This window comes from Passer montanus, unplaced genomic scaffold, assembly GCF_014805655.1.
Source record: "Passer montanus isolate IOZ18808 unplaced genomic scaffold, ASM1480565v1 scaffold98, whole genome shotgun sequence".
NCBI classification, from domain to species: domain Eukaryota; kingdom Metazoa; phylum Chordata; class Aves; order Passeriformes; family Passeridae; genus Passer; species Passer montanus.
In genome coordinates this window covers 226,428-239,495 of record NW_024375256.1, presented here as the reverse complement: position 1 = coordinate 239,495, position 13,068 = coordinate 226,428, and the positions used below count along the sequence as shown (strand labels likewise).

The following is a 13,068-nucleotide window of genomic DNA, read 5'->3' as shown; positions in this document are numbered from 1 at the left end:
ATGGGTGAAGTGGGGCTCTGCAGCATGGCTGCAACATGTTCACAGAAAAGGTTTCCATTACAGTGTTTATAAGTACTGTGTATTTCTTTATCCAGAGATGATAGGGCTGTATGGACAGATGCACCTCAGCTGTCACTAAAGCAACCTGGAGTCACTGGCAGCAGCTTCAAAAGCCACAGCCTTCACCTGTGGGGTTTTTTTGCATGTCCTTGGTCTCCAGTGAGCACACATAAACTGACTTTAAAGTGAACAGCAGGGTGATACAGCCATGTGTATCAAGTTGTCATATTTGCATCTCAGGTGTTTCCTTGGGGAAATTGTGTCCTCAAGAAATCTCAAGAATTTCCTTGAGGGTTTTTCCAGTGAAGTTCTTGGTTGTTATTCAGTATTTCCACACTTGCCTGCAGCCATGGTCACTCAGTGGAAGGAGGTAGGTGCTCAAAGCTGCTGCAGTGGAGGCACAGTTGTGAGCATCAGGACTGTCTCATGGCAGTGGTAAAGAAGTGAAAACCAGCTGGTGTGTAGAGGCCTTTTTTGGTGCTGTTCATCACCCAGACACTGAGCAGCCAGGTTGATTTCTGTGTCAATTATCTTCCATCATAAACTGCTCTGGTTTGCAGCTTGGCAGTGACATCACTGTAGCCATCAGGACCTCAGAACAAGCTGCAAAATTTTTAACGTTTGCTTACTCCTGTGTTTGTCTGTGCTCCTCTGTCTATTCAGTCCAGCATTTTTCTTTGTTTTTCTGGGCTTCCCCTCACTCTCGTGAGAGCATGTGCCTGACAATGAAGAGTGTAGTAATTTTAGAGTTTCTGCTTCCCCTTCCTCAGCATCCAGCATCCATGTGATGCTCACAGAAGCTGCCCAGATCCATTGCTCCTGAAAACCAGACCCTGTGCTGTCACTTCAGTGTGTGCCCAGTAACTTGTGTTTCGCGTGCCATCACCTGACACTCCAGGCAGGGATGAGGGATGCTGCAGCGAGGGGAAATGAGTGGTGGGAGGAACATGTCTGCACCTTCGCCCAGCAAATCAGGACACAGCAATGTCAGGCAGGGAAGATTTATATTATCTGAGCTGCCTAGTAGCAGATTTCTTGTTTCATCAGAAAACCCTGACTTTTCCACTGATGCAATCCAGAGCTCTGCCAGAGGGACTGTCTTGGTGGTGTTCAGATGTTGCCATATGATCCCTTTTCCGCTCCTTTTCACACACAGTGTGTGAAAACACACATTTTCCCAGCAGTGCCCTTTTCAGTGCTTCAAACCAAGCCAGGCTGTCTGATTATTCCTCATGACAGGTGTAAAAGTGCTGGATCCACAGCAGAAAACCTCTTGTGATGAGGAAGCTCTCACTGCAAATAATAAGCCAGATTTCCGTGGAAACCTGCACGGTTCCAGACCCTGCACAGGCCACAGATTCTACAGCAGGATTCTGTTCTCCTAACAGACACCCAAAGGCAGATTTTCTTTTAATGTAGTACGAAAATCTATAGTGCAGTCAGCATGATGCTTCTTGGTATGTTTATTTTTATACTCCATTTCTTTGTTTTGTTCTCAACATCTCCTTCCATTGGGAGGGAATTTTCCATACCACCTGTGTATGAAGGACTATGGGAGCAAGACAGAGGTCAGTTGTGGTTTTTATTTTCTGAGTGGAAATGGGCACCATTTACAGTTGTGGATTAACACACTAACTGGTCTTTTTCATAGACTAATATTTACATTGCCAAGTGGATATTTTTAAGCTGTTGTCTTTAGGATTCAGTATTACCAGGCTTTAGAGTCCAGTGAAGTATTTAATTTCTCATTACACTTAAAGCTTCATGCTCTGTCTCCAAACTCAGAAAAAAAATATTTATTGTTTCAGTAATATTTTGACAATATTTTATTATTTTTTTCTGCAGCCAAAGGACAATAATTTAATTTCCCCAGCATGAAGATAATGCCATGAATCCCAGCTCTGTGGAGGGAACTGCTCTACAGGACTGCTCAAGAGCCTCTTCCCCATGTACAGACTCCTTTGAGCTCCTAATTCCTCTGTGTCTCCCAGCTTTAATTCCTCCTTTCTCTTGTCTTATTTTTCCTTTTGACTACTTTTCTATGCTCTAAGGTCAAGGGTTTTTCCTATGGAAAGATAGTTTAGCCTTTCCTAGCCTTTCCTACAGCATTTGGCCAGCCAGCATCACGACCCACACCAAGCCTGGCAGTGCCAGCAGCGAGGGGCTCCCCAGCCCCTTCACCTGCCTGCAGGAGAGGGCTGTGCACCCCCTGCCCTCCCTGCCGTGTTCCCATCCTGCTGCTGCCGTTCTGCAGCTGGAGACAATGTGCTGGAGCTTTCTGTCTGAGGGGAGCTCGGGGAGGGGAGAGGGAAAAAGGCTGTTAGATCTATCGCTGGCAATTTAGATTCAGAGACATTTCATCTGCAGTTCCCTCAAGTGTTGAATTGAATAAAACCAGAGCAGCAGTGGAAAAGGAGGTGGGGGAAGGGCTCCAAGCACTCTTAGCTAAACAAAAAGAGACAGGCAGCTCATAAAAAAGGAATTGCACCCTTGAGTTGAAAATCTGGATTCACAGGGCAGGGAGGAGGCTGCGTGGCAGAGCCCACCCATGGGCAGAGGCCAGGCAGCACTGCTGAGAGCTTCTGGCACTCCTGCAGCCAGAGCAGATCACAAGGCTCATTTCTGGGTTTCCTCATTTTCTGTTGATTTTTGAAGCTTCTGTTGTAAAATGAAGCAGGAAGAACAGAATCTCAGGCTTTGGTTGCAATTAAAAAAAAAAATCCCCTATCCTTTACTTTCCAGTGCTTCAGGAGAAAACCACAAAAGCAAAACCCTCAAGGGTCAAAAATTCAGAAGAAGTAACTTAGCACTTATAATTTTGTAAACACTTTCTGTTGGGGCCAGACTTATTGTTCCCAAATGTGGCTGTGGGATGGTAGAACTGTTCTCACCATTAGGCATTTTTGTTCCTCTGCTTTTGAGGGAATTGCTGCTGGTGGCTGCTCTGGCTATGCACTGCAGCACCTGGATTTCTCTGGATCTGTCCTATTCCCCAGGTGTTAGGTGAGGATGGTTTCACAGGAGTGCTCGTCCTGGCCAAGGCTGGGAGGAGAGGCGCAGCCATCAGAGAGAATTGGGTTACAGCAGACAGTACATCCTTGGGGCCTCTGCTGCCTTGAGTGAGTGTGGTGCCAACACCCCTGCAGTGCACAGGGGTGACTGTGTCTTCCTTCAGGTGGGAAGGCAGGTCTTTTTTTTGCCCCCCTCCCCACCTTCTTACTGCCCCTCTGCTTCCTTGTTACATGTTAGTGGCAGATCTGATGCCTTACACTTTGCTCAGCCCTGCTTCAGGCCAGGTACAGGTGTACGTACAAAGAGCACATGCTGAGCCCTGCTTCAGAACAGGCCAGGCCCCACAGCCAAAGCCTGACCAGCACTGAGGTGCCTCAGTGGTACAGATGGGCAACCTGGGCAGGTGTGTGGCGCAGGGCTGATGGCAACTTAGCCAGGTGTTGTGTTTGCATTACAGTGTTCCCTGCCTAAAAAGTGTCCTCTGCCTTCATGGTGCACCTGCAGAATCCCACGTGAAACACAAAGGTTTGACCAGGGTGAGGAGCTGGGACTCCTCAGGACAGCACCGACACTTTCCCTTCAAGTGATTTCAGGTGTAAAACAGGAGTCATGATTCTTACTTGTGTCACCAGAATTTGGGAGTCTGATTAGCCACATCCTGTAAAAGACTGAAGCAGCCTTACTGTAAATCCTGGACCAGACACCACAGAACAGGAGAGGCTGTCTCACAGGCATGTATTTATGCTGCCCTGTTTCCCTGTGCTATCGATCCAGTGGCTTGCTAAGATACAGCCCTGACTGCTGTAGTGGTCTAATTCATTTTTAAGCATCATTATTTTTCATGTTGTGGTCTTCCCCTGCTTCGGGTGCTTCTCCCCACCCATCCCCAAAAATGCCCATTCCTGTCTGTCTCTAGGCGTGAGATGCTCCCCCATGTGTGTGTGCATACCAGGGAGATGGAGAGGCAGCTTCAGCTACACTAAGCAATTAAACTCCAGTAGCTCAGGGATGAGCAGGAGGCCGTGATTTTCTTTTCCTTCGCAGTAATTGCCTCTGCAATCAGCTTTGATCACCCGAGAGCAGAAGAGATGAGTGCTGCAAGTTGACATCAGTGGTTTTAATATATCCATTTACATATACAGGAGCAGTGCAGCATACAGCTTTCCATAGCGCCTCTGACCTGAAACCATCGCCGCTCCATAGATACCTCATTTAATTTAATACTTCACCACCACTGCGGAAGCCATACGATGGGGATGGGAGGGGGCATAATCAAGCCCTCACTCTCTCGCTCTCCGTGCATGTCTGTAAAAATGACATGAAAGTAATTGCTTTTGAAAAGCAAAGCAGAAATGGCACAATTGATTCCACTTAAATGAGAGGAGAAGGGGTGGGGGTGGGGGATGCTCACCCTAAACATGCCACCTTCTTTCCTGCTGCAAGCACATCGCTGCGTGGGGCTGCACTGGGACAGAAGAAAGGTGGGCTTGTCTGAATGGCATGGGAAGGAGGGAAGCTAGGGCAGGCAGTGCTGCTTCGGGCAGGATGCACCCCTTGGCCACCTCAGACCCACAGGCAGAGGCTGCTCCATGGAGCCATGTGACATGGCCTTTTGTCACAGGCACTCCTGGTGCCCGAGAGCTGGCAGGGAGCTTCATTGCACTGAAAATCCTAGAATCACCCTGCCCGCCAGACACACTCACCTGCCTGGCAGCTGGGGGAGGGGGATGATGAGGGGAGACATCAGCTCCCCTCCATCTCTAAGGTATCTCTCATTGTCCCTGTTGACAAAGCTTTGTGAGCCTATGGTTTTGGAATCTATCCGGTCTGCTGCTGCTGGTGGACACTCACCCTTTTACCAAGGACCTCCCAGTGCCCCTCTGTGACCTGGCACACTACTCAGTCCCCCAGTCAGTGGAAACCAGGACCTGGCACTGGTGGGCTCTGCCTGTGTGTGCTGAAATACATCTTTAATGTAGACATTAACATGATTTTGTGTTCATTACATGCAAATTGATTATTAGTATATTTATTGAAAGTTGACATCAGGGTGACAGTCTTCAATAAATATGTTTTACTAATCAGTTAACATTAATTAATATCGAAATCCTCTGTAGGTTTAGCAAGTCAGTGAACATTGATGAGGCCCCTCTGTTGCTGCCAGTGTTGCTGGATGTTGGTGGTGTTGCTGGCAGCACTCAGCTGTTCCTGGCAGCAGTGTGGAGCATAAGTGGGCCCAGGGGGTCCAAGGGCAGTGCTGGAAGGACAAATGGACACATGCCCAGAGGGAGAAGCCTCTGGGAAACATTGGGAGAACCCCCCATGCAGCAGGGCCTGCCTGAGGGCAGGAGGGCTGCCAACTTGAGCCAAGGTGGTAGTGGCCAGGCAATGCTTGCAAAAAGCTCTGGAGACCCCTTTCTCCAGGACACAGGGCTACTTCTGGGTATATCTGAGCAGCAGAATAAGGACGCTGTTCTCACCTGCTTGCAGGACCCTTGGTTATGGCAGAGCAATGTAGAGGAGTTCTTATGCTGAATTTAAACCACCAAGCAGACCAACTCCTAAGCTGCGTGGGCAGCATTTTCTCTTGTCTCCCCATCCTTAGCAGGGCAGGAACCATACAGTGCCTGCTGCCTGTGACTTCTCTTGCCCATCACAAGAAGATGAGCAGCATCCATGAGGAGTAAATGGCCAAGGTAGCGAGGAGAGTGGCTCTGAGTACTTGAGTCTTGTCATGCGAATGATCCTTGGTTGACAATTATGATTCTTCCCTGCTTCTGCCTTGTGCAAGCAGCTTAGAGCTGGGACACCAAGGAGTGAATATGGTGAACCCATAGAGCTGCTTCTGTTCAGGCAGATGACAGGCTGTGGGGTGCCTGAGCCCCTTCTGCTCTGCTCTGAGGACAGCAGACCCAGGGAAAATGCCTGAAGAGCTCAATACACAGCTGCAACAGGAGCTGGGTGTTTGGTTACTGGTTAGAATAATTTTGATCTTGCTCAGCTGCTCTTTGCTTCCCTCACTGCAGGAGTCTGACACCCCTTCTGTGTGCAGAGACAGGTGCCCCAATCAGCAGGGCTTCTGCTTTCCCGAGCTGGACATGTCTGCCTGCTGTGGGCAAGCATGTCAAATCACACCTACCATATTGGCTTCCTGTCCCCAGAACATCAGATTTTTGCAGCTAATGTGTGGGGGGTGTCTCCTCCTGCCAATCCCCACCCCCAGCAGCATCAGGTCTGTGCTGTTCGGGGTTTTGTTAAGCCGTTTAGTATTAATTGATTTTTTTTTCCATTTTTTCTTTCTTTCCCTGGGCGGGTCAATAGCTGGATGCTCAAGAGCAGAGGATCTATCAACTGCAGACCAAGCAGAGGGAGAGGCAGGCAGACCTGGAGCAGAAATGCAGCCAGAGCAGCAGCTCAGCCAGGACCTGGGGGCCAGCCACCAGCTACGGAAGGGAGCTTGGAACAGGTAGGAGAAGATACCAGTCCACTCTAGCTCAGCAGCCCAGGATGAGAAGGGAACTCTCTATTTGATGCATTCACAGCAATAATAATAATAATCTTCTGCTCTTGTTTACATGGCAGTATAAGGAAGGGCTGAAGATGTGAGAGTAGAGTCTGTCACCTCCCAGTGAGGAGGGGAAGATGGGAGGCAGCAGGGAGATGGCTACAGCTCTGCTGGCTGTGAATGGGTGGTGGGATTGCAGTTGCTGTGGGGGTGTGATGGCTGTCATGCACAGATGTTGTGGGTGTTGCTCTGCTGCTGACCTTGGAGAGACAAGAAGAGGATGGCTACAAAAACACTGCCCCAGGGCAGAGCTGTCCTGGCTAGTGGTGACATTTACATGCTGTGAGCCAGGAGATTAGGATTGCTCAGAGCTGTTCAGCCAGGCTGCTGTGGACAAAACCCTCAGCTTGCTCCTGGACATCAGGGTGGGAGCAGCCTTGTTCCTGCTGCAGGCCTGCTGGGCAGCCCATGCTGGTCTACCCCATGCTGGGTCTGCTGGCCCCTGCCCCAGTACCGAGCCCCGAGCCCCGTATTTCAGAAGCTGTAGAAGTCAGACTCTTTGCTCAGTGTGCTCCCCCGTGTGTGAGCCTGGCTTGGGAAAGCACCTTGCTCCCACCTCCGCAGCCATCAGGCTGTCTGCCTGATGTCTGCTCAGGCACCAGCATTCCTCAGTGGACTCCAGCCACAAGGTCTCCTTCGGATCCACATGGCAAACAGGGGTGAGGAGTGCTGATCCTGGAAACCTGGGGAACTCCTGCTGCTGCACACTGCAGCATTACTTGCTGAACCTGGAATCCACTTGTCATCCCCTTCAGCACCACACAAGCCATTCAAAAAATGTGTCTATTTTAACAACTTGCTAGTGAAATATGCTTGGGGTTCTGGTAGAATAAATCAGGTACTTATGACAATGGGGCACCAGGTACCAGCATATTGGATGCTCAGCACTGCTGGTTTGTCTAAGCAGCAGCTCAGAGGACAGCATTTAAAATAGGGTTGGGGGGGTGTCCCCCTTATTAGTCAAAGTGGAGACATTTTGTTTCATTTGATGTGGTGATGATAAATATATTCATATGAATATGTTCATACATCTAGTGATACATACATTGCAATATATATGAACACAATGCACTGATTTCATTTATTGCATTTGAAGGAAAGTTACAAGATGCTGTTCTATTTACTCCCACATTGTCCATTGTTCTGTGTGTGAGGAGTCAGCCCAGCATGTGGGCTGAGCTGTGCATGGCAATCCCGCATTCCAACTGCCCACAGTGAAGGTGGGAGCAGGATGTGTGTGCCTTTGTCTGTGTTTGTGGATGGTGGCAGATGGATGAATGTGGAAGAGGGTCGGCATGTGCCTTTGTTTTGTTCTGCATTTGCATATGGATGATTGTGTGTTGATTTGTGCAAGGACAGCATGGCAGAGTGGGAATGACACTGCTTCTTCCAACTTCCCTTCCCTTCCCTTCCCTTCCCTTCCCTTCCCTTCCCTTCCCTTCCATCTCTCCACCCATTGATACCAAATTCAGCTGAGCCTTGCTGTTGGTTTCAGTGTGAAAGTGGCAAATAAAACAGCCTAGCTCTCAATTTCCCCTTACAAACCTCCCAATTAAACATCAAGCCTTGTTATATAAAAATATAACACTATTCAGTGGCAGAACAGTGTTACACACCTTCTGTGGTGAAGGGGCTTCCTGAGCCCAAGGGGGAGTCTTTGTGTTTAACAGCCCTTGAAGAATAACTTGTCAAACTAATTCTGTAACTCAGATCTTATCCAGCTTCTGCAAAGTCCTGTAGCAGTGCGTTCCCCTGTTTGACCATGCTTGGATAAGAAGCCACCTCCTTTGGCTTGTTTTGAGCCTGTCCCCTGACAAATTCCACTGTTTTCTTGGAAAAGGCCACAACAGTCACTCCTTAATCACCTTCCTATGACACTTCTGACTTTATAGATCTTTGTCATATTTTCTTCCCAACATCCTTCTTCTAGATAGAAGGACTCTGATCTATTTTTCTGAGCCAGTCCCAGCTGCTGATATATTTTCTGTTGTGGGGCCCTGGACCTCCCACAGCTGGTGGTCCTGGGTCCCTGCAGCAGGCAGCAGGATTTCTGTGCAAGGAGTGCCACGTGTAATTTAGCACTGGGAGCATGAGTTATGGTCCTGCCCTTTATAGAAAGACTGGCAGCACAGCCCTGCTTGTCAGCTTAGTCCCCCACCTGATCATGAGCTCTCCTAGTGAATGAATTAAGATTCGGCGTACCATCGTTTAATACAGCCCCCATGCTAATGTCTTTTTGAAATGAAACTGAGAAAGCTGTTAACCTCAGTTAGCCAGTTGTCCTCACTGTGACCTGGATAAATCATCCAAGCAGGAGTAGTGAAGAACAGTGCTCTGGCTGTTTTGCAAAATGGAGTTGGAAGGGAAGGACTGTGCTTCCAGCTCATGCCGTGGAGACTCCTCTCCACCAGGGCTATGCAGCAAAAGGACCAGTGTGTTCTTACACCAGAGACGCCCATGGGGCTCCAGGCTGTGTGCTCACTGGTACACCCCCTCCCCTGGCAGCTGCTGAGGGGTCACAGCGTCACACCACAGGTGGGAAAAGGTGAATGTTGTATCTGGAGAAGAGAGGATGAATTCCCACAGGACCCCAGGGACAGGTTCCCACTGCTCCTGTCATCAGGCATGTTTCAATGTCCAGCCCTTCTTCATGACCATGTGGTTTCCCACATTCTTTCCCTTCAGCTGGGGGCTGGATTTTCCCCAGGGATGTCTCCTTCACCACATTCTGAAGGCAGCTGGCCTTGAGCTGGGAAAAGAGATGAAGAGAACACTTTGGTGGCTGCTGCCAGGAGATATGGATCTACAGGAGCAGGAAATTTCTCTCCATGAGCTGTTTTAACATTAGAACCTGTTATCTTTATAAAGGCCTCATTACTTCATCTGCTTTCACAGGGCATCTGCTCTCATAGCTACTGCTCTGTGTGGCAGGGACTTCTACTAGACAGGGTGATTTTTTTTGTGATTTCTCATCTGACTACTTTGTTGAGGTTTGGATTTTTGGTTTTTACTTCTGTATGACTGAGGGAGATCACAACACCAGCTGTATGTAAGAAACTCCTGGAAAATGGAAAAAAAGCCATCTGCTCTCCATGTCCTTGAAGGAGCACTCAAGAATTACTGGCCAGAGCCTCCATCAGGAAACATTTGGGTTAGAAACAGTTTTCTAAAGGGAAGGAGAACAGAGCAAGTAAGCAGACTGCCAGGGCCCAAGGATCCTGCATCACAGGAGAACTTCAAGGACAGATACACAATACACAGGATACTTCTAGGTTCCCCTGCCTCAGAACTGGAAGACAGACTATCAGTTTCCTGATGTTCGCATCAGCATTGCTCATTTCCTAAATCTATCCCTGCTCCTACCTTGTAATGCAGCTCTGCCTTTCCCAGAGCCCCACTGCAGTCTCCTTCAGTGTTCCCCCTTGTACTGCCGACCTGTCTGGTCCCAGGTTCCCCAGGAGGCTGTAACACATGCTGAAAGGAGCAAACAGAGGCCGGGGATTTGGTGATGAAGGCTCCAATACCACCATCTGCATTGCATGTGTTGCTGTGCCACAGGCTTTGGCCAGAGTCCCACCCATGGTGGGGAACACATGAATGGATGAGGCAGAGATAGGAGTGTAGATATGCTATCAGAACTTTTGGATTCAATTTCCCTTCTCAGCAGAATAGCTGTGCGCAGCTTCTTACATGTGCTGCTCTGCAAATGAGTTGTACAGAACATGGCTGCAGTGAGACCACCTGGAGAGCATGATCCGCTTGGAGCATGCAGTTTGGCTGTGCAGGGCTGGCACAGGCAAGGGCAGGATCTGGCTGATGGACAGAGTTTGCCTCAGCTCCTCAGGGGCTGTAGGAGCCTGCTGCCCTTTGCCTTGCCCCATTGTACAAGAGCAGCCACGGAGCGTTCACAGAGGAGGGAGGAATGGTCACAGGCATAATAATACCCTGTACCATGCACCATGTACTGTACACCATATGCCAGGACTCAGAGCCCTTCACAGACACCCTGACAACATCAGCAGGGAGACAGGGACATAAATATGTGTCCAGGACAGTCAGGGCAACTGTGAGCCAAGGTGAGCCATGTTATTTGTGTAGACACCAGTGAGGAGCCCCACTGACTACCTGTATCTGAGAGCCAGCTCTACAGCACAGTCATTGAAGAGGGAATAAAAAAATAACAGTGCATTGATTAAAATGGTTGGCAAGGCTGATTTCTCTCCATGCAGCCTCTGACGGAGCAGACTTTGGGGCTGAGGAGGAGTAGGCAGCCTCCAGGCTGTGAGGCTAATGCAGAGCCATGGCTGTTTGTATAACTGCAAAGCTTTTAAGAGAGACTTGGGAAAACTAGCTTGGATTCCAATGAATATTTACAATTACACTGCTCCAAAGCTGAATCCAATCACAGCACTGCAATGTGCAGGCTTTGTGCATCAAAAGAAAATGAGAGGAAAACAGGAAAGATGGAGTTGCCTTTGGAGGGACTTACAAACACAGATCTCTCTGCTTCTGGCAGAACTAAAATGCTTTATTTCTGATAGAAGCAATTTATTCTTCAGGCATTTTGCTTGATATTAGAAAGAGCCTGGCTGATTTTTGAAGTGAGTGTCTTCAATAGAAGATCTTTAATTCAAAATGATAGCAAGAAATGGAAAGTGTGCTTTGTAATTTTGATATTGTGCTTACAAACTCCAGAAATTGGGGAGCATTACCCAACTGGAGCAAGGGCCCCTTCCACTGTGTTCTTGATCACCATGTAGAAGCAGGCTGGGTATTTAAACCATGGTGCTAATATGAAATTTGGCTGGTTACTATGCTGGCTGAGCATTCACTGCAGCTCAGTATTGGCCTCTTCTTTCTTGCAGTAGAAGGTATGCAAAAATAATGGTGATGGGGAATTACCTTGATAAAAGATGGAGAATCTGTGACTGCTGAATCACTGCTGAGAGCAGTGTGTCTCAGAATAGGAAGTGTGTGACAAAGCAGAGACGCTGCCTGAAGTAATAACAGAAAAGCACCACGCAGCTGACCTTTGTCAGCTGCTGCTCTGGTGTCCTGTCTGCATGGCCTGTACTGGCCAACCAGTACATCCTGCCCATCCTGCCCACACAATCCATGCTGCCTGCAGCTCTTACCTACAGGACTGTAAATAGTCAGTGGCCTCAATGTGGTCCCACAGCACGAAACACTACTGCTCTCAATTAATTTGGAGTACTTAAGGTATAGCCTTGCATTCCATCATGCAGACATTCCTTAGACCACAGCAGCACAACAGCAGGTGCTTCAAAAGAAACAGATTAGGAATTACACTACAAGAACATGCAATTTGCTTGCCATGGTGTCTGCTTACAAGCACACAAACTGGGAAAGGCACCTCTGCAGTGCAAGCCCCCTCCTTCCCCACAGCCCACTGGCAGTGTGTCCCACCCTGGACAGGGGGCAGTGAGGGGCTGCTTCCAGCCTGCACTAATCCCTCCGTGTGGTTTGAGGATGATGCTGTCTTCTGGTGCCTGTCACCTCGTGGAAGCAGAGATCTCTGCTGCTGGATGGCAGTCTGAAAGGATGCTGGTGGGAAATCCTAGGAAGCTGGTTTCTGATCTGAGTCAGTCACGCTGTTGGTGCAGAGACACGCTCCATCACACGCAGGCATGGCACAGGGTGTTCCCTGCAGCTTGGCACAGGCTGGAGTCGATAGCCCTCAGCAGGAACTTGCAGTCAGTATTATACTGTCTAAGAGGCTTAAAATCAACTGTGACGTTTCAGTATAGCTACAAAAAACCTGTTTTCTATTTGTCCACTGGTAGCTTGTTCCAGGAGAAGACAGTGCAATTTGGTGATTGATTCCTGGAGTCTGGTTGGTGCATCCATGCTGGGGTATAGAGGCCACATATCCCACGGTGCTTCCGGGAACACTCCAGCCTCAGCCACCCACAGCTCATAGGCTCCGGAAGCAGAAATGGGATCTTGCATTCCATCAATGTGAGTGGATATTTTTCTCCCATTAAAATGTTTCATTTATTTTTGAATGCATATGAGCTTTGGGGGAGCACGACACCCTGTGTGACACAGCACAGCATTCAAAAAAAGATCTGATTTTTGCTTTTTTGTTATTACCTGATAATTTATGGGGTGCTGCCAGTTCTTACATTGAAGGCATGATGAGAAATCATACTGCAGGCAACCTCTATTTGCTAAACTTGGTACTATAATCTCCTTCACTTTATTTTTTTCCAGCTTAAAAAGACTATCCACTTTTAACTCACATGGAAAACACTCTTTGTATTTGATCATCCTTGTTGGCCTTCTCTGAAACACTTCCAAATCTTTTTCTTGAGAGAGGCAGACAGAGCTGCATATAGAAATCACAGTGCAGCTTTCACTATGAATCTGTTCATTGGCAGAACTGTGATCTGCTCTCCATTATTTTCCTG

At 48.4% G+C, this 13,068-nt stretch overlaps 1 long non-coding RNA gene across 1 annotated transcript in view; it reads left to right on the top strand.

Annotated features, from left to right (window-relative positions):
* Positions 1-13,068, top strand: part of LOC120496232 — a 31,542-nt gene that overhangs the window by 17,768 nt on the left and 706 nt on the right. The window contains exons 2-3 of the long non-coding RNA XR_005626258.1: positions 6,394-6,538; positions 12,442-12,616. This is a non-coding gene — a long non-coding RNA (uncharacterized LOC120496232). The remainder of the gene's footprint in view (positions 1-6,393; positions 6,539-12,441; positions 12,617-13,068) is intronic.